This window comes from Sarcophilus harrisii, chromosome 3, assembly GCF_902635505.1.
Source record: "Sarcophilus harrisii chromosome 3, mSarHar1.11, whole genome shotgun sequence".
In the NCBI taxonomy this organism is placed as follows: Eukaryota; Metazoa; Chordata; class Mammalia; order Dasyuromorphia; family Dasyuridae; genus Sarcophilus; species Sarcophilus harrisii.
Window position 1 is genome coordinate 4,732,402 of NC_045428.1, and position 27,223 is coordinate 4,759,624.

At 36.4% G+C, this 27,223-nt stretch overlaps 1 long non-coding RNA gene across 1 annotated transcript in view; it reads right to left on the reverse strand.

The window, feature by feature from the left end:
• Positions 1-1,402: 1,402 nt before the first annotated feature.
• The window catches only part of LOC116422979, a 104,756-nt gene continuing 78,935 nt past the window's right edge, over positions 1,403-27,223 (reverse strand). Inside the window, exon 3 of the long non-coding RNA XR_004233468.1 lies at positions 1,403-1,617. This is a non-coding gene — a long non-coding RNA (uncharacterized LOC116422979). The remainder of the gene's footprint in view (positions 1,618-27,223) is intronic.

Here is a 27,223-nt window from a genome sequence, read left to right on the forward strand (position 1 = left end):
TCCCAATTGGGTTCATGAAGAGATGTACATAACTGAAGAAATGAAAAATGACTGAACAGCAATAAAATTCAATAAAGAGAAGCAGTGACACTAAAGCCTTCTCATGACTGTATAAAATTTATAAACCAGTGAATTGAGAAAGTTTATACATTTTTTCCTTAAGTGACAAAGAAAGGAAACAAGTTACCTTAGCTAATAGAACCAATTGATTCATAAAGGAGGCTGAAGAAAGCAGAAGACATGTCCAAAGTGAGTTTTCATCCCAAATGAATCCTTTGACTGCACTTTGAGCAGCGTGCATCTGTAGCAACATAAATGGAGATCACCCCTCCCCCCCCAAATGGTTCTGTGAAAAGGAACTGCTCCTGATGAATGCTTACTAATATGCTCAAACTCATGGAGGAATAGCTTATCTAGAAAGGTTAGCAAATGGAATAGAAAAAAAAAAAAGAGAGAGCAAAGTCTTCTACTTGGACTGGCTGTCGTATTTTATGCCTTTGAAAATGGAAAATAAAATAATAGCTTGAACTGTTATAAAGATAAAAATGTCCCGAGAGCCTTTGGTCCTCAATTAACTGATAGCATGAAAAGTCTAGCTTGGTTGCATAAAGTCTATTTAAAATGTGCTTCCTAAGCATGTCTAATATCTATAAATCAAATGAAAGAAAATGTCTGTTGTTAACTCTTGCAACATTTTTGAAAATTCATCCTCTTCCCAAATTTTTGTTTGAACTGGATCCAGTTTTCACTTCAGAATGAATGAAAAAAAGAAAAAAAATCATATTTTTTTACAATATTGCCAAGCACTGTGTTGTTGCCTAAGAATACATGTATGAAAAGGAAGTAAGTCACTGTTTTCAATTAGCTCATACCCCCATTGGAGGAGACTGCAGGGCAGTTGAAAAGATCTGAAAGGTACAAGGAAGGATGACAAGACATGGAGCAGATAATATTGCCTGAATCATATAAGATAAATGTCATAAGGAAGATGATATTTAAAGCTCATCTTCTCCAATGCTGGCTCATCTGAATAAAATTATGAATGGTATTCAAGGATAATTGGCCCTAGGGAAAAGTTGACTGAGAAATACTGTGGAATATCGTTCTTGAAGTCTAAAAGAATAGAGATAGCTTGGGTCCTGGATGTAGTTTTTGTTTAAAAAAAATTAGTTTACCTATAGGTCACTATTAATTCAGAGTTGTTCTTTTTTATAGGAAAAAGAAATTTGGACATACTAGGCAGCCATCATTCCAAAAATACCACTACTAGAAAGAGTAGATTAAGTGCAAAGAATCAGAGGCTAGAGTTCTGGAAGTGGGGTTGGGAGAACAGGGAGTCCAATCCTCTCCTACTATTTTTGAATATATGATCTTAGAAAAAAAATAATCTCACATCTTGGGTACTCAATGCCATTATGTATTAAATAGACACAATAATAGTCCTCACCTTATGAGACATGTGAGAAACAAATGAGGCAGTGCCTCTAAGTCTTTTCCATGCTTCATCTGGTCACTGGATGGCTACCTTCAGGCTTCGAGAGTTCCTTAGGCATGCTCACTTTTACCACAGTTTCAATGCAAATTCACCATTTTCCCAAAGAATCATGATAACCATCTCTAAAATGAAAAAAAAAATGCAAGATGCAGATTTTTCAGTTTTCTATTTTTACTAAAGTCGTCTTATTTCCTCTCTGATTTTTTTTCAAGGTTAGTGATCAAAAATGCCAAAAACTTCAAAGCAGGTCTTCTTTCATTTTTCTGAGCTACGGAGACAACTAAATGGATGTGTTTCCAGCTTCACAAACCAATTTACCTTTGGGCTCAAACGGAGCATGAACAGTTTCAGAATAATGCCTCATCTTCAGTGAAAAGTTAGGGGAAATGAAGGCCATTCTTAAGGGAATATGACTGGATGCTTCTTTTACTAAGATCATCATAGAGGGGAGGCATGAATGTACCAGCACTCTATATACCAAACTATGACTGCTTTGGATTAAGTGAATATTTATATTAATTACATTGATAAACATTCTCATTATTTGATATTTTAGTGAAGTTCTAGACATAATTCTATGTTTCAGCCATAATCTCCTGCACAATATATTTGATAAGAAATCATCCTATTTCCATTTGACAACTTCCAGTGATGGAGACAACATGGACCTTGTGGAATATCCCAATTCTCTTTTCATCAGTTCTAATTGCTAGGAAGATTAGTTCTCATTGTTGTTTTTGTTAAATTAGAGACTTAGAAGGGACCTTAGAAGTTTTCTGACCTTACCTGTACAAGGAAAGCAATTCCTCCTAATTGGACAAACACAAAATAAGGTTCAAGTGATTTTTAAAGGTGAAAGTGGAGGAACCAATAATAATAACTTTTTATTGTGGATCTCATTCTCATCCACAAGAAAAAATGAATTGTTGAGACAGTGATAGAACCAAGGAGTGGAAAAAGGTATGAATGTCATGTAGAACAAGTGGTGTGTCTCCTAATCTCCCAAACCATGCCCTGTGTAAGTCTTCAAGCAAAAATGAGATGTCCACTATTCACCTATGGTGCAAAATGAGTTCTAATTCATGGGAAGTTTGTACTAAGTGGACTATGATCTTCTGAAATGGTGATCTTAACGTCTCTGATAGAAAAGAAAGATAGATTTATAATCTGACAGGAAAATGAAATTTTTAGGGAAAGCAGATATCTAAGATTTGAGAGGAAAGGCTGGCATTCTGTAGTCTAAAATTCTGTAAGGAATATCAACCTGGAGGAATGGAAGATTTTCAAGAATGATATTTTTAAGGATAAAATAAGAACTAACTTTAGTATAGAAGGGGAAAGAAGTTACATGAAGAAAATAGCAAGGAACATATCAACCAATGCAAATTTTCTTTTAAAGGATATATGTTGGGAAAATGTCCCTGCCAGATATGTGGACAAAAGAAGAGTTTATAACCAAATAAGAGATAGAAAGCATCATGGGAATATATGATTTTGATTAAATGAAATAAAAAAAGCTTTTGCACATACAAAATTAATGATGCCAGAATTAGAAGAAAAATAGGAAACTGGAGGAAAAACAAGTTTACAAATACTTAGAAAACTGAGTCCAAATTTATAAAAATACAAATCACTTCCCAGTGGGAATTAAAGTATATGAATTGCCAGTTTTCAGAAAAAGAAATCAAGTATCAAAAGTAACATAACAATGTTCTAAATGATTACTGATCAGAGAAATGGAAATTAAAACACTTCTGAGACATCACCTCATCTCTTCCTGGTGAGCTAATAAATTCCAAAATAAGGTTGATACTCTTCTCACATCACCCACAACAATTATCATGAAGCTGAGGCCTTGACCTGAGCATCCAGACATCTCCAAGAAGGTAGCACGATCAACATCTCCAAGAAGGTAGTAATATGATTCTAGGAGTGTTGAACAGAGTCTTTAGGAGACGTTAAAACAGGACAGCAGAGAGACCTTTTGCCCACAAATTTCCTTTAACTTTTGAAAGAGCATTGGTTGCTTAGATCTATCAAAGATTCAGTTCTCTATATAAGTCATGTTTTAAATTGCCACTTTGGGTTCAGCTCCGGACAATTTTAGCACAAAACTCTGGAGTTTTTATCCTTATCTGCTCCGTTGCTCTGATGAATCTACATTTCTGTGTATGCATGTGTCTGCAATACATTGTATACATGTGCATGTGTGTTCATTTGTGTGGTTATATGTACACATGTATATATGTGTGCATATATAAATGCATGTACAAATACACTGTGCAAATATATTAATATACATATATATATATATATATATGCATATGCATTTACCTATTTAATGGAGGCAGATAGATAGTACAGTAGCTAGAGTGACAGAATCCTGGACCTGAAGTAAGAAAATTCATCTTCCTGAGTTCAGATCTGACCTCAGATACTTACTAGCTAGTGGGACCCTAACTAAGTCACCTAACTCTGTCTGGCTCAGTTTCCTCATCTGTAAAAAGTGCTGGAAAAGGAAATGTCAAACCACTTTTGTATCTTTGGCAAGAAAACCTCAAGTGGGGTTGTGAAGAGCTGGACATGACAGAAACAAGTGAACAAAAGAAAAATTAAGATTCTATTTTACAATAGATTAAATGAAGAGGTAAAGCTAAAAATGTATTCTTTAAGTGAAAAAGTAGACAAGTATAATTTCCTCACGTTTGCCCTCAGGGAAGGAGACCTGATGACATGGTCAAGAATGTTGATCTTGAATTTAGAATACATAGACATCCAAGTCCCAGTACCTTCACATGATATTGATGTGACCTTGGGCAAATCCAATTGTCTCAGGCAGCATCAGTTCTTGCTCTGACTCCAAAGTCAGTGCTCATTCAATAGTCTCATATCCTTTTCCATCAATTAATTAAATTTAAAGCCCAGTCAATTTGTGAACTGTGGTTGTTTTTGTAGCTGATGATTTGTGGTTTTTCTCTTTCCTCTTCACACACAGACTCATGGCCTTGGGACAGAAGGCAATTTAGAAGCTCTTTGCTTTGCGGAGCAATGTCGCTTCATTTGGTTCAGACTATGCATAGAATGGCACTGTGCAACATTCATCCTACTTAGAAATGACAATATGGGAGTGAAGTGGTATTGCTTAGGAGCACAACACAAGGAAGCCCGGGAACTTGGGAAGAAGGATTCCTTCTTCCTTTTCCCTTGTCTTTTCAATCTTTTTTTGGTCCCTCTCACTCTCACATAGATTTCACTTCATTTCATTTAAACTGTCATATTGTTAATATGCAAATACTCCAGACCAGATTAAAAGCAATGGAATAGTCCAATGGCACTGTCTTCTTTGTGGTCCTGATTTACTGAGTTTCTTCTATGCCTGGCTTTGTCAACTTGTGGTCACTGGTATCATCATCTGAGGTTTTGTTTTTAATTCCAAGTATAGAAACTTTATTGTCTAAACAGCAGATTAACATAGTGATTCACATCTCCATTTCTTGTTGCTATGTGCAGACATAGTTTTTGTATGAATTTGTCACAAACCATATGCACAGAGTTTCCCATAAAATCTCTGAAGATTTGTGGATCTTATGGGTACTTATGAACAGACAAAAAGCTGATTTTGGAAGCAGTAGTTAGTGGTTACGGGTGGGAAGAACATTGTCCCTGAAATCTTTGGTCAAATTATTTCTCAAACAATTGAACTAGTATTTCCCATGCATCTCATTTGTCTCAAAACAAAACAAAACTACAGAATAAAAACCCCTTAAATGTTTGAACAAGCATTTGGTATGTATCTCACTGGTCTCAAATTAAAACAAAACAAAACAAAACATTAAATGTTTGAACAAGCATTTCATATGTATTTCATTTGTCACAAATAAAAACAATTACAACCCCCCCCTTCAATATTTGAGAAAGCAAGAGAAACAAATCAGTCATTTATTAAAGTCTAGCTTAAGCATTATATGCTCGGCGTTCTGTTAAATTCTGGGATTCAAAGGCAAAAGGAAAATATTCCCAACCCCTCCAGAAACTGACATTAAAGCAGGGACATGACATGTACACAGGCAAGTAAATACAGGCTATATTAAAAATGTATAAAAAGCTATTTTTGTAAGGTGGGAGAAACAGATTACAAGGATCACAAACAGATGTGTAAAGTTGGAAAAGAAGCAGCTACAAAGGATGGAAAGGGAAAGGGAAGTGCTCACAGTGAAAGGTATTCCTCTCATGAAATAATAACTTTGGCTATGTGCCTGATGCTTTTCTCTGGAGAGGGCCTAAAGGTCAAATTTATACTGAATTGGTGAGTAGGATGCAAAAAAAAATCACAGAAATAGTGATTTTTGCAGTTTTCATTGTAATGAACAAAGTATTAGATGAAGTCATGAATCCTGTCTTATAAATTTACTAGATAATTTTTTTATTGCTTTATGAGTTAATAATTGACCAAGTCACCTATTCTACCCAGTCTCAATTTCCGTAACTATAAAAGGAGGATAATGCTAGCATCTTCCTAAGAAAATTGTTAATAAGGTTACATAGCTGTAGACCACATAAGCTCTGAGTATCCTCATCGCAAATCCCATTTCTGATGATGAGTTGAATTCCCAGAGCTAGGCTACCTATTCCTCCCCACCTACCCAGATTTTAAGAATATGCTTGAGGTGGAACTGGAGAGTTTTTTTTCCCTAATGTTATCATTTGAGCCCCCAGTGGTGTGTTACCACCCACACCATAAAATGACTAGTTGAGAATCATCCAGCTTTAATTAGTCTTTCAAAAAAGTTTTGGTATTGTATATTAATAACTAGAACAAAACATACCCTCCTCCCTTCACACTTTAAAGTTTATGATACATTCTCCTACACATACTCACAAATTTATTTTTACAAATTTATAGATGATATCAAGCTGATCCAGGCAGGTAATGAACTGGATTTCAGAGTCCGAATCCAAAAGGCTCTTGATTAGGCTGGGGATTGAAACTGACATAATTAATTTTAATAAAGATAAACTTAAAATCTTGCACTTTGGTAAACAAAATGAGCTCCACAAACACAAGATTAGGGAGGGTCAGATGTATATCACTCACTAAAAAGTAAGTAGGTGCTTTTGTGAACACTAAAAATCTTTTGCCATCTTGGACTGTATCAGGAAAGATTTTACTTCTGAGAGTACCAAATTAATAATGTTCTGTCAGTTGCCCTTCTAATGTTATCTGTAGGATTGAGCTCAATCCTAGGTACCTCATTGTGAGAAAGATGTTTATAAATTAATGCTTATTCAAAAGAAGACAATAGTATGGGGGGAAAACTTGATTTATGATATGTGAGGATTGCTCAATTGTATTGGCCACATTTGGCATGAAGAAACAAACTTAAAGGAGACATGGTTACTATACTCAAGCATTTGGTAGTTTATCTTATAGGGTTGGGGACTTGATTTTTTTTTTTTTTTAATTTTGTCACATGTGAAGAGAACAATTTAGATTGAATTTGAGGGGGAAAAAAGTTTCCTAATGCTGTAAACTGTTGAAAAGTGAAATGGACTTCCTTGATAGAAAATGGATTTCTTTGCTTTGTCTGTCTCCAAACAGAGTGTGGAGATCATTACTGTGTCTTTTATAAAAGGGGTTGTTTTAGGGGATATATTGGACTAGGAGTCCCTTTTAACTCTCAAATTCTGAGAACTGATATAATTCTAAGCTAAATAAATCAAGGGGGAAGCATATAGATACATATTTAGCTCCAAAATATATGAGCAGAATGGTGGCGGAGAAAGATGTGGTTTAGTGTTGTCTTAGAGATAGGAGAGACTTTGATTCAAATCTAACCTTAAACACTTAGTAGCTATGAGAGCCTGGCAAGTCACATAAGCCCTTAGAAACTCATGGCTTTATCATAACTGAGTGAGGATTTAGGAAGGAATCAGCATCACACTGTCCTCACTGCTAGACACTGCACCCTAAGTAACCCTAGAAAACACAACATATACAAGACTGAAAGAAAAAAGAAGCAGCAGGAGGATACTGGGAGTTATCCCTGTCAAAGACACAGCATGTGAAGCTGGTCTCTTGCGTCTCCCTGTTCTTTCCTTTTTCCCTTCTCCTCCTTCCTCTCTTCCTTGCCCTTCTATTATTCCCTCTACTTTGCTATTTTCTCCTCCTCTTCCTCCCTCTTCTGTTTTTCTTCCCTTTTCCTTTTCTCTTGTCCCTCCTCTACCTCTACCTCTTCCTCATTCTGTCCTCTGTGACGCAGCACTGGATTACTCTACCGGCAGAAGAAATGAAGAGATCGAAAGATAAAACAAGCAGCATTCAAGTTGCCAAGTTTTCTAGTCTATAATTGAGCTTGGAAAATGTGGCCATTTCTGTGATCAGTGGGTTCATCAATCCTAGTCCCAGTTTGGCACCCAGGGGTTTTCCCTTGTGTCAGCATATACCTCTGAGCCACAATAGATGATGAGGTTCTGCTCACCCACAGCCTCCTATAATTTGTCTTATTATCATCTTCTTTCCTAGTTCTTAATACTGCCAGATTGCAGTAATGGAATCTTCCTATCTGGAGACAAAAAAGGATGGATTCTTAATAATGCACACACACACACACACACACTTCCTCAAAACATGCCTGGATTGACCGGTTTTATTTTTGGAACAAAAGCAGCTGGCTAATAGGAAAACTGTGTTTCTTTACCAGTGTTCTCTTCTCCTTGGCTTAATACTCCAGTGAGCACCCTTGTGGCTTCCTGTGGTGTTAAAAAAAGACCAATGGGCTCAGCTCTAGTCCCAAAGTCCCTCTCTCTGGTTCCTTTCCTTCCAAATTGCAGAGATGGAATGGATGTAACCCTCTCTGACATAAGGTATCCCTGGGGAAAGGATCTGCAATTTGAATTGTTTGCAACCAGGTTAATGAAGAGCTGCCTGTAAAGATGTACAAAGTGTAGAATGGGAATTGTGCAAGTTCCTGTTTCTCTATGGTCCTCATCTTCCTACTATGTAAAATGACAAGTTTGGTCAAGATTATTCAAGCTTTTTCCCAGGTTAAATATATGATTTTAAGATAGTTTGATTTTACCAGGAGTATACTAATGATTTTCAAATTACCAAACCCTTCTTGAACACCTACTATCCATGAGCTGAGTATTGAATTCATATCTGGGATATGAAAGCACAAATCCAACAATACCTGCTTTCAAAGAGCTTTGAAGCTCTTTAGCAGCTTGAGGAGGGGAGTTTGCAGCATGGATACAGTGATTCATTTCTGTACTGTGCAAAGTAATTTCTTTCTTTCTTTCTTGTTTTTTAGTATTAGCTTTTTATTTTTCAAAACACATACAACTCAAAGCTAGTTTTCAACACTGACCCTTGCAAAACCTTGTGTTCCAAATTTTTCTCCCTCCTTCCCTAAACAGTGAGTAATCCAGTATAAATTAAATATATGTAATTATTCTAAACATGTTTCTATATTTATAATGCTGAGCAATAAAAGTCAGCTCAAAAGGGAAAAATGAGGGAAAAAAGCAACCAAGGAAACAAACAAGCAAAACAATAGGTGAAAATCCTATGTTGTGATCCACATTCAGTCCCAATGGACCTCACTCTAGTCACCCAATGGGATGACTCTGTCCATCCCAAATTTATTGGAATTGGCCTGAATCACCTCATGGTTGAAAAGAGGAAAGTTGTTGCTGTGTATGATGTTCTCTAAGTTCTGCTTACTTCACTCAGCATCGGTTCATGTGGGTCTTTTCAGGTTTTTTTTTTTTTTAATCAGCCTGCTAATTATTTCATACAGAACAATTACATTCATATACCATAACTTATTCAGCCATTTCCCAATTGATAATCATCCACTCAGTTTCAAGCTCCTTGCCACCACAAAAAGGGCAGCTGTAACCATTTTTGTGCAATGTAATTTCAAGGAGAAAAGTCAAAATTTTGCTGAGCTCCACAAATACCTAGTAGAAGAGGTGGCCCCTGACCTGTGCTTTGAAGTGGAAGCAAGAAGACTTGAAAAAGGACAAGAAAAGCAGTTTGGGGAAGATATATCATGGTTTTCACTCTTTTCCTCCATGGGATATGATTATTATTTGAGGACCAATTATCCAGAGAAAGTAATCTTGCACAATCAGTAAATAGTAAGCCTCAAGCTTTGAATCAAGTTTTTTATTGTAAAGCTATTGCTGCTAACCATTAACCTCATTTTTACAATCTCTCATGTTAACAGCAACAGCAGCAATTAATATTTGTATGATGAGACCCAGGCATGATGCATGGTGTATAAGATCTTAATACTTGGAGCAATTTAAAACCATCTTTAAATATAATTAAATGTAATATAATATTTAAAAAATAAAATAAGATTAGAAGCCAGGAATACACACTCAATTCCTATCTTGTGCACAGACATACTTGCTTTTGACATTCAGAGCAAGTCTTTGAATTTCTTAGATATCTTTCTAAATATTGAAGGTGGAGAAGCAAAGTGGTAGAATGGATTGAGCACTGGTTTTGGTCTCAGGAAGATGGCCTTTTGGACTCTAGTTGTGGACAGGTCACTTCACTCTTGTCTACTTCAGATTCAGTAAAATGAGAATTTTAATAGCACTTATTTTCCAGGCTTTGGTGAAGATCAAAATGACACATAACAGTAAAATACTTAGCACAATGGCCATTAATAGAGTTCTATAATAGAGTTCTGGATAGAGATAATAGAGATAATAGAGCTAATAGAATTCTATAATTGTTATAGATATCATCCTCCTCTTCCTCTTCCTCCTCCTCCTTATTTATTTATAAGTTATTTTTGTAAGTTGCAAGTATTATTATTTATTTATAAGTTGCAGCTAAGTGTTAGTGTACAAAGGTAAAATATGTTTCTTCTATCCATATGAGAGCCCCTTAGATGAGAGGATTTCAGATTGAGTCCCTGGGCCTCTTAACACAGAACTTTAAATATTGCAGTATACTTTGTATAGAGTACCTCATTTGGTATTTTTTAACTCCTTCTAGTGGGAGGGGTGTATCATGTCTACTTTACACATGAGGAAATTGAGTTTGTAAAAGGCTCAGTCATTTGAACATGGCCACACAGCAATTGAATGAGTTTGTACCTGAGGTAGGTGTTTGCCCCAGTTCTTTCTGACTCTAAGGCCCAATAGTCTTTCCCCCATATTGCATTTCTTCTTCATCTTGGGCATTATGGGTCATTGAGATCCAAAGCTCTCAGTGACCTCCAAGATCACCTAGAGGGATTTTTTCAATTTACCTAAGAAAGAACATTCCAAAGAACTCTTTCTCCTACCTTTTTTGATGTTGAAAATACATGAGCAGAGGGATGAAGCAATATTCCAAATTAGATGCTGAAATATTCAAAATTATATTGATAAAAATATGAATTTCTTTGATGGAGGTAGATGATTCATCAAAGCATTATTTCTTAACTTGAAATTTGTTCACTGGATTTGTTTGCAATGATTAACCTTCATATTTTAAATCTGTGAAACATTTCAAACACATCCCCCCCCAACACTGCCCCCAAGCCCATACACACAAAATGTCCTTTCATTATTGCTACATTTTGAAGAATAGAAGATGTCCCCAAAGGCTTTCTCAAGGTGAATGAGACATTAAATTCAATTTCAGCAGATATCAAGCAGCTACTTAGTAATAAGCAGTATTCTATCTGCTAGGAACACAAAGACAGAAATTTAACCTTAAACGAATATTCTCTTGGTGGGGGGAATGACCATGTACAGAGATGAATTGACATAAAATGAAACAGCCCCTAAATTGGGGGGTGGAAGAATATGGTCAGAAGATGTATTGCCTCCCATGCTTTTCAACTCTGCACCTATTGCCACCATCCTACAGGGAACCATTGAAGCTGGAATTGGTACCCAAAATTACTGTGAGCCACAGTGGGCATTCAGTTATTCACTTCAGCTTCACAGTTGAAAGCATTCTGATCTATTCTTCCCACTCATTATAGGGTCTCCTATTCTCAGAAACTCGTGGTCAAATAAGATAATGTTATTATCTGTTGGGATTATTTCTTTGAAATCCAAGGTCAGCATAAGTTCATTCTGGAGCCAAGGAAAAGAGGTAATTGATATCTCTAAAACTCTATTGTGTGCCAAATGGAGTTATATGATTGTGATAAAATACTACTGCACTATAAGAAATGATAAACTGATTGATTTTTAGGAAAAAAATGAGACTTGGACTGATGAAGAAAGATGCTATCCACCTCCAGAGAAAGAACTCAAAAGTAGATATTCTGTTTATTACTAGCTTTAAAACAAAGAGCAAACAATTTGAAAGGGAAATCCATTATTGAATCCTCTCCATATGTTCTATGTTCATGAAAATATTCTTTTGTATTATGTGTTTAACTTTAAAATTAAAACAAAAAAAATAAAAGGAATAAACTTTAAAAATAAATATTTAAAAAAAGAAACGAACCTTGTCAATTATAAACCTTTTAGGTTTTACCTCAAGTCTTAACGGAGAAAGAGTGGACACACTTGCATGTGAGACTTAAAAATTTGACTGCTCAACATATGCTGCAAGTGTAAATAACTAGACACACTATAATTTCTATAGAATACCTGAAAGATAATGTCTGAAGCAAGATATTACCAGAGAGCAGTTACTGGAAAATATTTTCTGCAGAAGGGAAGAAGTGAACTAAGTCTTGAAGGATTGAAAGTGTGCCAAGGTGAGGAGCTGAAGAGGAAAAACATTCAACTCATCAGCCAATCAGTGTAAACCAATCTAAGAGAATGTCCTGTACAAGGAGAACAAGAAAGCCAGTATACAGGTTTTTCATTGTATGTGGAGGTGAATCACATGAAAGAAAACTGGAAAGGCTGGAGGAGGATGACATGTGAAGAGTCTGAAATGCTAGAGGACATTATATTTAATCCTGAAGATCATTAAGAGACACTGGAGATTATTTCAGAAATAAGGAGAAATCTTTTTTGACAGAATCAGACTTAGATTTAAAGAGGAACATGTTGATAGATAATTTTTATAATGAGGAAAGATTAGAGACAAGCCAAGTTAAGGAAGTAAACATTGTAAGTAAACATTGCCCTACTATGTGCTGGGCAGTATACTAAGCATTGAAGATGCAAAGAAACCAATTAGAAGGTCAGGAGAGAAGCAATGGGGGACTTTAATGGTACTTCACTATGAAAGTGAAGAGAAAGAAAATTATGAATATGTTGTAAAGGAAGACACGGCAAGTTTTAACAATCAAATGGATAAATGGAATGGGTGTGAATGAGGAGTCAAGGAAAACACTGAGATTGTGATCCTGATGTCTGAGAAAGTGGAGAGCAATTCAAAAGAAGGGAGTTATTTTCTAATGGTCCCTATCATTGGAGGATGTAGAAGAGAATATTCTTCTATGAGATCAGCTTGCAAGAGGCAAAGCATTGAAAAATCTCATTTGAGCTTGCAAAGATTTTTCTTGTTTGGGTTTTTGTTTGGTTGTCTTCCATAATACTCCCACAGAAGGGCAGGAATCATTGAAGAATTATTGGTCTCATTTGATAAATCAGTAAACTAAGATTGAAAGAGTTCAAATGATTTAATATTATATGTTTGAGAAATTTAAAAGACTTTATAGCTAAATCCACTCACTTTTATCCAACCCCCAAAAGAACCAAACCATGTTGTTGAAACTTCCATAATTAGCACAGTGTCCTTGCCACAAATTGAATTCATTCCTCTGGAGGATAAAATCAGATGTCTTTCTATTGCTCTTACTTTGTGTTTCAGAGGCATGTGTTCAAATTGCAACAAAGGCATTATCTAGCAATTTGAGCTAGAATTCAAGGTCCTTTATCTCCAAAATGTGACTATTTTTTTCTCTGTGATGTTAGCAAAATAACCTTGTTTCCTTACAGTATTTTTTGAGGACCCCTGATTTTGTCTTGAAATCCTGAATCAGAACCAATATATATTGTATTAGTGGTAGTCATAAGACAGAGAGTTTGGAGGAGAACTAGATAGCAGCTATCATTTCCTTCATAGCTAGGTTTTAGTAAGAATGTGAGAAGGCAACTTAGGGGTCCTGTCATAGAAGATTTCATCACAACATTGAACCATCATTGGACTATCTCGAAGAAGGGATGAGAGTCTTCACTGCCTCTTCCCTCCCCTAAGAAGAATCAAGCAGTAACTTCTAGGCTATACGTTAACAGGTCCTATTAACACGGTGAATAGTCAGTGGTTGCTCTCAGTGTGTATCCTGAGAACATGTCTGTAATGTTCTAGTTGGTTTTCTGGAGGTCTCTGGAGCAGCCTTCATTTCAGCAGATTAATTACCATGAGAATAGCAACAGCAAGAACAAAAATAAACAAACAAATGAAATAATCAAATAAACAAACCCAAAGAAGAACTTTGTTCAGCATTAGTGCCCTTCAAATGTTGACTTCCAATCTCTCTCTACACTCCCTTCCTGCCCTCTGAGTCATGGCTAAAGTGGTCTAGCTAAAAAAGTCATTTCCTATGTCCATGTATCTACATTCTCCTCTCTGCCATCAGCATCAATGCCTTCTTTGAGTAATAAGCTCTTGAACTGTCTTCTGAAAAGAGGAAGCTTCTTCCTGTTCCAACAGATGCCAGTGTCCAAAATAGGTTGTATGGTCTTTGACTGTGTCTTGTATGGACCAGTAACTACAGATGTTGTCTCCTCCATTATCATTCCAGTCCCCTAAGGATTAGAACTGTTTTCACTTTCTATTTGTATCTCTAGCACCTACCTTAGGATCTGGTATGAAAGTTCTTAATAAACATTTACTGATTTGAGCTGCCAATACTGAAGTCAATTTCCTTCTTCCACACACAGCTCAGGTGCCATATCCTTGGTGACATCTTACTGGGATCATTGCCCTCCCCTCAGTTCTTATTCTTCCTCTCTTAATTTCTTTCATCTTCCACTTTCTGCCCTTCTTCCCCCTCCTACTTTGAATTCTTTTTTTTAAAGGTGTAGCCCCTATATATAACAGAAAGCTCCTGAGGTCGGGGACTGTTTCATTTTTAGCTTCTTGCCCTCTTGAGTATTCTCTGGCAAGGAGGAGGAGCTTATTAAATGAAAGCTTAATTTGAATATTGAGGAGAGTGTAGTTATAACATGCTGATAGCTGAGCTTTCAGAAGATGCTCTGGACAAAACATCTAGGGAGAGAGGCTGGAAATGAGACTGAATAGGATGAGTACAGCTGGCACTGATGCTACTAGATCAGTCCCTTTGAAAGTTAATGAGAAGCTGGACAAGGGAGGTGACATGGATTGCAATGAGTGATCAGACTTTGAGAGGCATCAGGGAGGTCAAAGTCACTGACTGAATGATTGACTGGATGTGGGGGCTGCAGGAGATGAGAAAATCAAAGATGATTCAGAAACCTGGATCTGGGCAGGCTGCCATGCCATTACTACAGGGAGAATTATGAATTCATAGATCTAAGGCTGGACGGTACCTTGAAAGTCATCTAGTCCAATCTTAATCCCCTTATTTTAAGGATAAGGAAACTGAGTCTCAGAGACATGACATGGCTTTCCAAGTAATGCATATGTAGAAGAATTGGGATTAAAAAGATGGAAGGTGACTTGGGTTTGGAGAATTTTGAGGCTGGGTAATGAGCACTCTGTTGGTTATTTTGTTCTTGCATTTAGGAAAAAGATATGGGATGTTATTCACTTAATAAGTGTTTCAATATATTTATTATATATTCTGAAGTCAGAAGAGCTGGGTGAGAATCATACCTTGGATACTAAGTAGTTATATTCTCAAAATGAAGCCCTTAAAGTTCCATAATCATAAAATAAAACATTGGGTCTGGACTCCAAGACTTTTGGATTAACTTTCAGCTTTTACATCATGATTCTCCTATTTCTGATGATATGATCCCAAGTGCCCACTACACCATATGCTTGAAACTTTGCTGGGGGTTGGGGATAGCACCAACATAATCAGAGATGTTCTGTCTTCAGTGGGCTCCTGTTCTAGGGGCAGGGGACATGAGAACCAGATTGACAAAGATGAGCACATTTTCAAAAAGTCACAAAGTGATGGAGTGAACTTGCATTGGTGGGATCAGAAAACATTTACTTGGTCTGAGATTTGAACCCTTAAATATGTATCAGATAACCAGGAAGAATAAAGAAAGAGAAGAGAATCTAAATCAGAATCTTTGGCAAATATACATAGTGGAAAGATGGGAAGAGAAAGAGGATTTACAGAGGGAAAGAGACAGACAGACAAATGGACAAACAGAGATAGAGAAATAGAGAAAGATGGGAACAGTGAGATAAGAGATAGAGATACATATAAACAAATGAACAGAGAATGATGGGAACTGTGAGACAAAGACACAGAGACAGACAAGTGGGCAGAAAGAGATAAGAAGATAAAGATAAGGACTGTGAGACAAAAAGACAAAAATACAGAAAGAGACATGAGAGACAGAGATTTAGAAACAGAGAACCTGAGAGATGGAAACATTGAAAGACAGAGAACAGGAACAGCAACAACAACAAAGAGATAAAAAAGGAACCATCAGAAGATGAGACATACCAGTAGAGAGTTGTAAAGGAAAGAATGAGAAGGGATACATGGCCAGTGGTGGTGAATGTAAATGCAACTGGAAAGAAGACAAAAATTTATCAATGATCCCTAGTAGCAGAGCTACTAGTGTGTGTCCTTAGCTCCCTTCCTTTCCGGGGTATGAGTTCCTGGAGGACAGAACAAGGACAGCAGATTTGTAGGCACATTGTACTTTGCTATAAAGTGCTGAAGATGCATCTTGATCAGTGTTCCAAAGGAGGATGAGTCTGTTTATGATTCGTGTGGGTAGGAGATGAATATGACCAATGAGAGCACATCCCTACATACCATCCCTAGACCAAAAGACCCAAAGGAGACACAATAGGTCGAAGGTGCTGTTGCCTGATTTCATTATGTTGACACACTGATTCTTTTAAGTCCTAGAGTCCAAGACAAGTACTAATGTTCCAGGTCTTGGGAATGCAAAGTGCTTTGAGCTCTCTGTGAGGAAAGCATTATGCAAATGGAGCCAGGGACATGATTATTATTCACCTCAGTGGTGTGTGAAATCTCCAAGCTCCCAGCCCCATTCATCTCCAATGAAGTATTAACTTCAAAGCCGGCATGAGCAATAGCAGTCTCAACCATTAATAAGCACTGCTACTTTATTATTTTTCATTTCTCCTTTAAAAGTAAAATTAAATGCAAAGAAGTTAATGCAACGCAAACTTTCTAATAGGAGCATATAAATGCCGAGGGGCTCAAATGTAGATTTTCCAGGAATGCTTACTTTCTTCAGCCTGAATGTAAGTAGCTCAGAATACAAGCCAGGATGTCATTAACACCAAAGTACTATCACTAACATCAGCAGTAGGCATCACAGAATCCAATCCAACCCCCAAATCATTTATTGAGAACCTCCTCTGTGCTTGGGGTGCCAAATATGGTTGCGACACGCACACACACACACACACACACACACACACACACACACACATCTCCTGCCTTTATTTGCCTTCTTTTCTAGTGAAATGTATATTGTCTTTTAAATTTTTCAAAATCTTCACATTCATTAACTCACATGTGCTCTACAAACCCTATAAGCTAAGTGCATTGTTTGTTATTGGCACGAGTGAGAGAACCAGGTTGGTAAAGGTAGGTAACTTGGCTAGGTTCCCCAAGTCCTTGGGGAAGAAAGTGGCTTAATTGTTGGCTTTGTATCTCCAATAACTAAAATGATGCCAGAAGCTCTAAGGCAATTAATGCGCAGGACTTAGAGATCACACAGGTGTCACTCACAAGATTTGAACTCCATCTTTCTGACCCAAATCCAATCCTTGACATATGCAGAGAGAAGCCCTGATTTAGACCTGGCCTGTATAAGACATTGGGTTAGCAAAGTGATGTGACAGCAGACCAGTCTCAGCAAGAATCACTGGAGCTCATCCCAATATACGATTTTCACAGTTACAAAGAAGTTTCCTGGTAATGTCTCTTAGAGGTAAGCAAATGAAGTACGGATATGATTATTTTATAAGTGAAATATCTGAGCTAAGCAAATTGAAGGGGATTTTCCAAGTCTGCTTGTCTATGAAGTGGAAGAAAGAGGACTAAAATCTAGGTCGCTTGCTAGCTTGTTCAGTATAATTTTTCAAAACAGAATGGAAAGAAGAAAGGAAGGTAGAAAAGAAGGAAGGAACCCAGAAAGGAAGAAATGAAGGAAGGAAGGAAGGAAGGAATGAAAGAAGGAAGGAAGGAGGAAGGAAGGAAAGGAAGAGAAGGAAGGAAGGGATAGAGGAAGGGATGAAGGGAGGAAAGGAGGTAAGGAAAGAAAGAAGGAAGAAAGAAAGGAAGGGAGAAATAGGGAGGAAAGGAAGAAATTAAAGAAGGAAGAAAAGAAAGAAGGAAAGAAGGGAGGGAGGTAGATGAGGGAAGAAAGAAAGGTGGAAAAAAAGGAATGATGAAAGGGGGAAGGAAAGGCAGGAAGAAGAGAGGAAAGAAGGGAAAGAGGGAGGGAATGAAGGAAGGAACAGTAAGGAAGAGAAAAAAAAATATTTATTAAGCACTTACATTGTGCTAGTCACTGTACTAAGTACTGAGGATACAAATCTAAATGATAATTCCTGTACTCATGGAACTTCCATTGTAATTAGGGAAGATGGCACATAAAAGGGAACTAAAAAAGAGGGAGTGGTGGAATAAAGGGAATCAGGAAATAATTTTGAGGTCAAGAGGATGGCAGAAACAGTACCAAAAGGAGAAAATAACCTTATCATTCTTGCTACTGTAATCATTTGAATTTGTTTCTCTTCTAGGATAATAGCTTCAGAAGTGGAAGAGATCTTCCAAGTCACTTTTTTTTTTTAATTTAAGCTTTTTATTTTCAAAACATATGCATAAGTAGTTTTCAATATTCACCCTTGCAAAACTTTGTATTTCATTTTTTTTTCTTCCTCCCTTCCCTCCACCCCCTAGATGACAAATAATCCAATATGTTAAACATGTAGAATTCTTCTATACATATTTCCACAAATATCATGCTGCTCAAGAAAAAATCAAATCAAAAAAGGAAAAAAATGAGAAAGAAAAGAAAATGCAAGCAAACAACAACAAAAAAGTGAAAATTCTATCCTGTGATCCGTACTCAGTACCTACAGTTTTCTGTCTGGGTGCAGATGGCTCTCTCCATCACAAGACTATAGGAAATGGCCTGAATCATATTGCTCTTGAAGATCCATGCTCATCGGAATTGATCATTTTGTAATCTTTTATTGCTGTGTACAATGTTCTCTTGGATCTACTCATTTCACTTACCATCAGTTCATGCACATCTCTTCAAGCCTTTCTGAAATCCAAATCACCTCTTCTAATGTTTTCTTTTTGTATAAGAGGAAATGGAAACATAGTCAGAGACATTAAGAAGAGAATTGTCCAGTGTCACAAAGCCAGAAAAGAACTGAAGCTTTCTGATTCAAATGCAGTGCCCTTTCCAATAGATTCTGCAGCCTCACTTTCCAATTGGGTCCCTCTAGGATATGTTGGACCCTTTCCTCCCCATTCTCCCTACCCAACCCCATGAAGTTCATACACACAAACAATCTTGTCTCAATGTTGGTTTCTTGGTCAGGGTCATGCATGTTGTCATAGCTAGTGGTAGCCAGGAGCAAGGTAGGACAGGAATGGCATACTTTGTACCCACTCTCTCCAGATTCCCAGTGCTATTGAACTAAGCTCAGCTGTCATAACGCTCTCTCAAATTCTCCACTAGCAGAGATCCAGTCCCTCTCTTCCATTCAATAACACTGCTCAAGCTCAGCTGATAAAAGGTGCAGGGAAGTTTTTTTTTGGGAAAAAAGAAGGCACCTGAGGCTCACTGAAAGGAAGAAGCCTTTAGCATAATTCCTGAGATACAGCAAAAAATTAATTTTTGATTTATCGATTCTAAATATAAAAGTTGAATTCATTTCCCTATAGGAGTATTTTAATCACAAAATTTCTCATTTAATAATACTTTCCTCCTGCACTTACAATCAGATTATGTGGGCTTTGGGGTACTAGTCTTGGAAATCAAATCACAGCACATAATATTGTCTCTTTGGGAGTGGTAAGCAATGAAGTTCCAGCACCACATAGTCAAGGATAGTAATAGTTCACATTTATATAATGTTTCTCATGTGCCAGGCACTGTGCTAAGCATTTTTCATTTATTATCTTACTTGATCCGCACAACAATTCAGCTGTAATTTTTATTCCAGTTTTATTTTTATTTTTTTACAGAATTTTTTTTTATTCCAGAATTTATTCCAGATGAGACAACTGAGGTCAACAGAGGTGAAGTGGATCAGTATTTGAGTTGAGATTTGAAGTCTCTTAAAGCTTTCCATTTATATTATGCATAACTTCAGACCCATTTACTTAGAGACAGAGTGTTTAACAGTTTATATATATGTCCCCAAAGGAAGTTGGATTTCAGTAAATTGAACCTATTTTCTAATGTCTTTAGGAACTTATTCTTTCTCCTCTGCCTCTTCATACTTTCATATGATCTCTTCTATGTCCAGAATGGGAAGAACTACTTGGGGAAAATACCTTGTGCTTTATCCAAAGGCCATCGAGATGGCCCAAAACCATAGAAAGAATAACAGAACAACAGCAACAACAACACAAACTCCCAGGTCTGAATAGAACTAATGACACCATGACTATTAGAATTTCTCTGGTGAGGTGTACCAGCAATCAACTAGAAATATGGTGGGGGGGGGAGGCACTTTTATCTTACATGTTAAAAAATATTTTACTGAAGCTTTTTTTAAAAAAAATGTCATCAGAAATTGTCATTTGCATGCAGAGAAAGAATTATGGAAACAGAATATGGATCAGTGCACAGTATTTTAATCTTTTTGTTGTTGCTGTTTTGATTGCTTGCTTGTTTTTTTCCCCTTTCTCATTTTTCCTCTTTTCATCTGATTTTTGTTGTGCAGGCTAACAAATATTGAGATATGTTTAGAAGAGTTGCACATGTTGAACCTACATTGGATTGCTTGTTCTCTTATGGTGTGGGGAATGGGGAGAGAGAAAAAAAATTGGAACACTATGTAAACGTGAAAGGTGAATGTTGAAAACTATCTTTTCATGTATTTTGAAAAATAAAATACCTAATAAAAAATAAAATGTCACATCACATCACATTTTGAAGGGAATAAAAAGGCATTCTTGTTCTCCCCCCCCATTAAAACTGAAGCCTCCCTTGGAGAAGGAGGAGAAAGGGGAAAAAAAGGAGGAGGAAGAAGAAGAGGAGGAGGAGGAAGAAGACGAGAAAGAGGAGGAAGAAGAAGACCAAAACAAAAACCACCTAACGCTGTAAAGATGTCTAATTAATTCTGCCTTAGTAGTGAAAAAATTACTTATCAGCAAAAAAAAAAAAAAATCTCATATTTCTCTGTCATGAGGAGGAAGAATGTCCCATTATCTCCTATTCAGATTCCTCATTTGATGAGAGCTGATTTTGCTAGAATTCAGCAGGAGTTTACTGATTGCTCCATGAACATAAGGTGCTGAGCTGAGCATAATGAATTGTAAATAGGGCACATGCTGGTCCTCATAGAGCTTATGGTCTTGTATTGAGGATGGGGAATGATGGAAGTAACAATATTACATGGAAGATGTGATAAATGGGGAGAAAGAGACTGAGACTGAGCCAGAGAGACAGACATCAAGAAGAGAGAGACAGAGAGAAAAGACAGACACAGCGACAGATAGCAAACTAGGAACTAGTTGAGGAGCCCAATGGAGAGAAAATAGCACATTTAGTTGGATGGAATTAGGCAGCTAAATGAATTTGAGTGACATCTTGAAAAATGAATAGGATTTTGACAGAAAACAGAGATTAGGGAAAGCAGTCCCAGCAGTGAATTGGTAATGTCAATGTATGAGGGAGAATAATTGGAGATCATGATGAAAAGTGAGGTAGAAGAAAGGCACTGGAAGACCTTGCATTCCCTATTTAGAATACTAATAATGAAGGACTCCTGAAGCCTTTTGGAAGAGTTAAGTTTACTACTTGGGGAAGGTCAATAAGGCAGCAATATATGGGGGAAATATAATAGGGAGTGAATGGCAATTAAGGTATGAGACAGAAGGCTGATTTTTGGAAGTTAATGAAGATCTAACAAAGGTAGTAACAGTCACTATGAAAGAAAAGGTATAAAATAAAATACATTGTGGAGAGTCAACCTCATGTTAGTCCAATTCAAATGATATATAGACTCAGGAGTGTGGTGGATTATGTATGTCAGTGTTATAGGAAGAAAAGACTGACGTCTGGTTATTGAGTTTCACGTGGGACAACCCTTAGGTGAAAGTGTAAGTGGGAAACCGAATTCTGAAGAGAGGAGGGAAATACTATTGTTCATTTGAAAGCTATACACACAGACCTGAGAATTGACAACAAGATGGTAAATGAAATGGAGAGAGAATGTAAGTAGAAATGAAGTTCAGGACAGAATTTTAGGTAATATTTAGGATGTGAGAAAGAGAAGATGGACCAATAAAGTATAAACAGCAGGAAAAGTCAGAAAAGTAGAAGACAATTTGGAAATTAACAGAGAAGCTAAGAAAAGTAATTTTCCTGAAGGACAAGCTAATCCTTGACATTCAGTACTGTGAGAAACTCAAGAAGGAGAATGGCTAAAGAAAGATTAGTACATTTGTCATTTAAAGAAGGTCATGGTGACCCTAAAAGAAGGAAAAGAGGAGCAGGCAGGAAATAAATTGTAGCCAAAAGAGGAGAAAGTTAAAGAAAGTGACAGTAAAGTAGGCTTTTGAAAAGTTTGTTTGTGAAAGGAGAGCTGAAAAAACCTAGCTTGAAAGCCCGAAGGCATCCTGTTTCTGGGGAGGATTATGTATATTTTGTTGACCAAGGGGAAGTAGCCAATGGGGGAGGTTGGGGAGATGGAGAGTGAACATGGCTGTGAAGCTGAGAGAGGGAAAATATCTGATAGTGACACTGTATAAAAGACAAATGTATGCCCAAATGATAGGGAAACTGTCAGAAGTCAGAGAACTGGGAAGAGACAAGGCAAAGCTTTCCAAGTAAAACCAGCAGTATCCTCCATAATCTAAAACCTAGCTTTTGGAAGGATTGATAGAATTCATTCTGCTTGGCCCCAGAGGGTAGGGCAGAAAAAAAAAATGGGTGAAAGTTTCAAAGAACCCTATTTCAGATCTATATAAAGGAAAACAATAAAGTCTGAAACCGCAAACCTTTCTAACAATCCTTTGATTTGGTCTTGGTGAATTTGTATGACACATTCACTTTCTAAAGTATCATAGTCAGGAAGTGTTGATGACTACTTGAGGAAATATCATAGAAGTGGTTTTGGTTCAGGTCCCTTTTGGACTAGAAAGACACAAAGAAACAAAAAGCCCACCTTATTTTTTTTTTTTTTTTTTGTTCTTTTTCCTTAAAATGTAAGTAGCTTTATGGGACAAATCCAATTTGCTGAAAAGGATTAAGTCAGAATCCTTTTGGTGGGAGTTGATAATCGTTCCCAATAAATAAATGCATTTATTTTTAGAGGAAGAGAATAAACAAACAAATGAAATGATAAAAAGGGACTTGAGAAGTGGAGATAAGATGGAGGAAACTTCTAGAAATACTTTTACATAATGGCTTTAAACAAATTCTAGAACATCAGAACCCACAAAAAGACAACAAAACAATTTTTCCAACCCAAGATACCTTAGAAGATTGTCAGGAAAGATCTGTTGCACCAAATGTGGAGCACATTTCAGCTTAAGCTGCTTTTTGAACTCTCAGCCCATAGATTACAAAGGGTTTAAACAGCTGATTAAAAAGAGAATATAGGGGCTCTCTTTTCTAGCACTCTGTTGCTTTCCCCAAACTCAGATACAAGTCATAGTCCTGAGTGACACTCCCAGGGCCATGAAAAGCACTAACACATTAGAGCTTTCTTCCCTGCTCCTTTCCCTCCCCCCCACGTAGTAGGGATCCTCGTCACAGTTCCAGGACAGAAAAGAGTGATTTTGCTCATTTATAGAACAGAGCACAGGCCAGAAGAGTAGTACATTTACCTCTCCTTAAATCATACTACTTTGGAAGAACTAAATACCTCTAGGTCCCTAGATGTATATCTGAAACCAGATACACAAGCATTATGTGTAATGGGACTAAGCTAGAAGCATTCCCAATAAAATCAGGGGTGAAATAAGGTTGCCCATTATCACTGCTATTCTTTAATATTGTACTAGAAATGGTAGCTTTAGCAATAAGAGAAGAAAAATAAATGGAAGGAATTAGATTAGTCAATGAAGAAATAAAACTATCACTCTTTGCAGATGATAGGATGGCAAAAATAATCCTATAGAATCAACTAAAATTCTACTAGAAATTTTATAAAGTTGTAGGATATAATATAAATCCACATAATTCATTGGCATTTCTTTATGTTATCAATAAAGCCCAGGAGCAAGAGATAGAGAAACTCCATTTAAGATAAGTGCAGATAATATGAAATATTTAGGAGTTTATCATGGTTAGAAGTTAATTAGATAGGGCTGTCATTTTTCACTGTATTAGCTCACTCTAACCATGAATACTTGATATTCTTCCAATTATTTAGATCTAATTTTATTTGTATGAAAAGATTTTAGTAATTGTGTTCACATAGTTCTTTTTTTTGGGGGGGGCAGATAAACTCCTAAATAAATAAATTTATTATTGTATTTAAATTATAAAGCAGCAGTCATCAAAATCATTTGGTACTGGCTAAGAAATATAGTAATGAATGAGTGGAATAGGTTAACTTTATAAGACACAATAGCCCATGACTATATTAATCTAGTATTGGATAAACCCAAAGACTCCAGCTTATGGGATAAGAGCTAACTATTTGACAAAAATTGCCAGGAAAACTGGGAAATAGTACGTTAGAAACTAGACATTGACCAATATCTAACAAAATAATAAATCTATAACAATATAAGGTCAAAATGGGTTCATGATTTAGACATAAGGGGGTGACACTACAAGCAAATTGATCTAACTTTTAGATCTGTGAAGAAGGAAGGAATTTATGGCCAAGAACAGCTAGAGAACATTATAAAATGAAAAATGTATAAATTGGATTACATTAAATTAAAATGTTTCCATGAATAAAACCAAGATTAGAAGGAAAGCAAAAAGCTGTGAGGAAAAATTATAGCCAGTGTTTCTGATAAAAGTCTCATTTCTTTTTTCCCCCAAATTATTCTTTAATGAATATTTAATATCTTCCTCTGCCATCTCATTCAATTCCTGCTACAATAACACTTCAAATACTTAGAATGCTTTTGGATGTATTCTGATTAACTAACTACCTTTTCTTTTGTTTTGCCTTTTTATTTTTTTTATTTGAAAAAAAAACAGAATAAGAAAAAGAAAGAAAAAAAAGAAAAGAAATACAAAACAAAATAAAGCAAAACATCAGGGAGGGAACATCAGGGAGGATTCAAACTATATAACAAATTACTAAAGAAAGTGTGTGTGTGTGTGTGTGTGTGTGTGTGTGTGTGTAGCTAAGTTTAGGGCTTTGGATGGGGAGGTCTTGTTCTTCAGACCAACTGTGAGCTCTACCTATGTAATAATTGTTAGTTTGGGCAAGTAGTTAAATCCTTAAAGGCTTCATTGATTATTCTATAAAATAGGGACAATACTATTTGCATGCCTCACTTCACAAGATGCATTAGAATTGATGATTTTCAAATAATCTTGTTGCTGTGTACAACTTCTCTTGGTTCTAATCACTTAACTTGGCATCAGTTCATGTAGGCTTCTCCAGGTCTTTCTGAAATCATCCTGCTGATTGTTTCTTACAAAACTATAATATTCCATAACATTAATATAACATAACTTATCAACCATTCCCCAACTGGTGGACATCCACTTATTTTTCCAGTTTCTTGCCCCTACAAAAAGAACTGCTATAAGCATTTTTACACATGTGGGTCTTTTTCCTCTTTTTTATGGGATCTCACATTTCTTGCCTTCTCAATGGGTAGTAGAGAAATGGTAGGAGACTGGAAGATAATTTAGAATTCAAAAATGCTTTGTGTGGCAGCTAAATGGTGCAATGGATAGAGCACAGATGCTGAAATCAGGAAGACGAGTTCAAATCTGGCCTTGTATACTTAAAACTCACTAGCTAAGTGATACTGGGCAAGTCACTTAATCCCAAGTGCCATGCAAACACATACGTACACACTCACACAAGAAAGGGTTTTTGAACTAATGTTAAAAATAAATAATAAATTCTTTGGGGGGGGGGGAAATGATACTTGAATGCACCTCTGAGTTCCATTAAAAAATCAAAATCAAAATCAGAAGATTGATTTGAGTCAATATTTACTGAAGTTATCTTCAGGAAATTTCTAGGGAAATAATGTAATTATTTTTACACTATTATCTTGGTTTCTTCTCCTTGAGAAATTTTGTAAGATGATCCTTCAATGCTCTGAAGATCTATGCCTTTCCAGCAGTGTTTTAACTGTCTGTCTTTAGGCTAGTCCAACCTCTTGTCCCAGTTTCATCTTCTGAAATGCTTTTTCTCCATCCACAGAAAGTACTTTGACTATTAGATTGCAAATGTGGCAGTTTCTTTGTTACTACTGATGGAAATGGATTATTTGAACAATGATGACAAATGTGTTCTTTGTTTTTGTTGTCTTTCTGCCAGTGTCACTTATGGATGATTTTGGGATGTGATACATTGGGTCCTCTGCCAAACTTCCCTTGGTCTTGTTACTTTCAATCCTTGCCTCCTGCCCCATTGCATGAAATGCTAAGGTTCATCATCTTTTTGTCCTTCCTTGGTTTTTTCAGATGATTCTGTATTCTAGGCCACTATTTTACTTTGCTACCATGCCAACCATGCCAAACTAGTGTTGGCTACTAATATGGTTTCTGACAGTTTCCAGCCTTTCATTGTGACTACTGCTAAATTTGTGCAAGGAATATTAATTTTCATAATCCATGTCATTTTCTAGTATTTACTTCCTTTTTTTCCCTATATTTAGTCATTACCAGCTTATGTTATTAGGTCACCTTGATGCTATTGATAATATTGCATTTGTATGCTAGAGTTTTTCATCTTTTTAAAAAATTTTTATTGAAGCTTTTTATTTTCAAAACATATACAAGGATGATTTTTCAGCACTAAATGAAACTTTGTGTCCCAATTTTCCCCCTCCTCTCACCCCTTTCTCTAGATGGTAAGTAATCCAATATATGTTAAACATGGTAAAAATATATGTAAATCAAATATAAGCATTTGCATTTATACAATTATCTTGCTGCATAAGAAAAACTATGATCAGAAAGGAAGAAAAATGAGAAAGAAAATAAAATTCAAGCAATCAACTATAAAAAGAAGTGAAAACGCTATGTTCTGATCCATACTAAGTTCCCACAGTTCTCTCTTTGCATATAGATAACTTTCATCATCACAAGATCATTGGAACTGGCTTGAATTGTCTATCTCATCATTTAGAAGAGCCATGTCCATCAGAATTAATTCTTGTATAATCTTGCTGTTGCCAGCAATGATCTCCTGATTCTGCTCATTTCACTTAGAATCAGTGCAAGTAAGTCTCTCTAGATCTTTCAGAAATC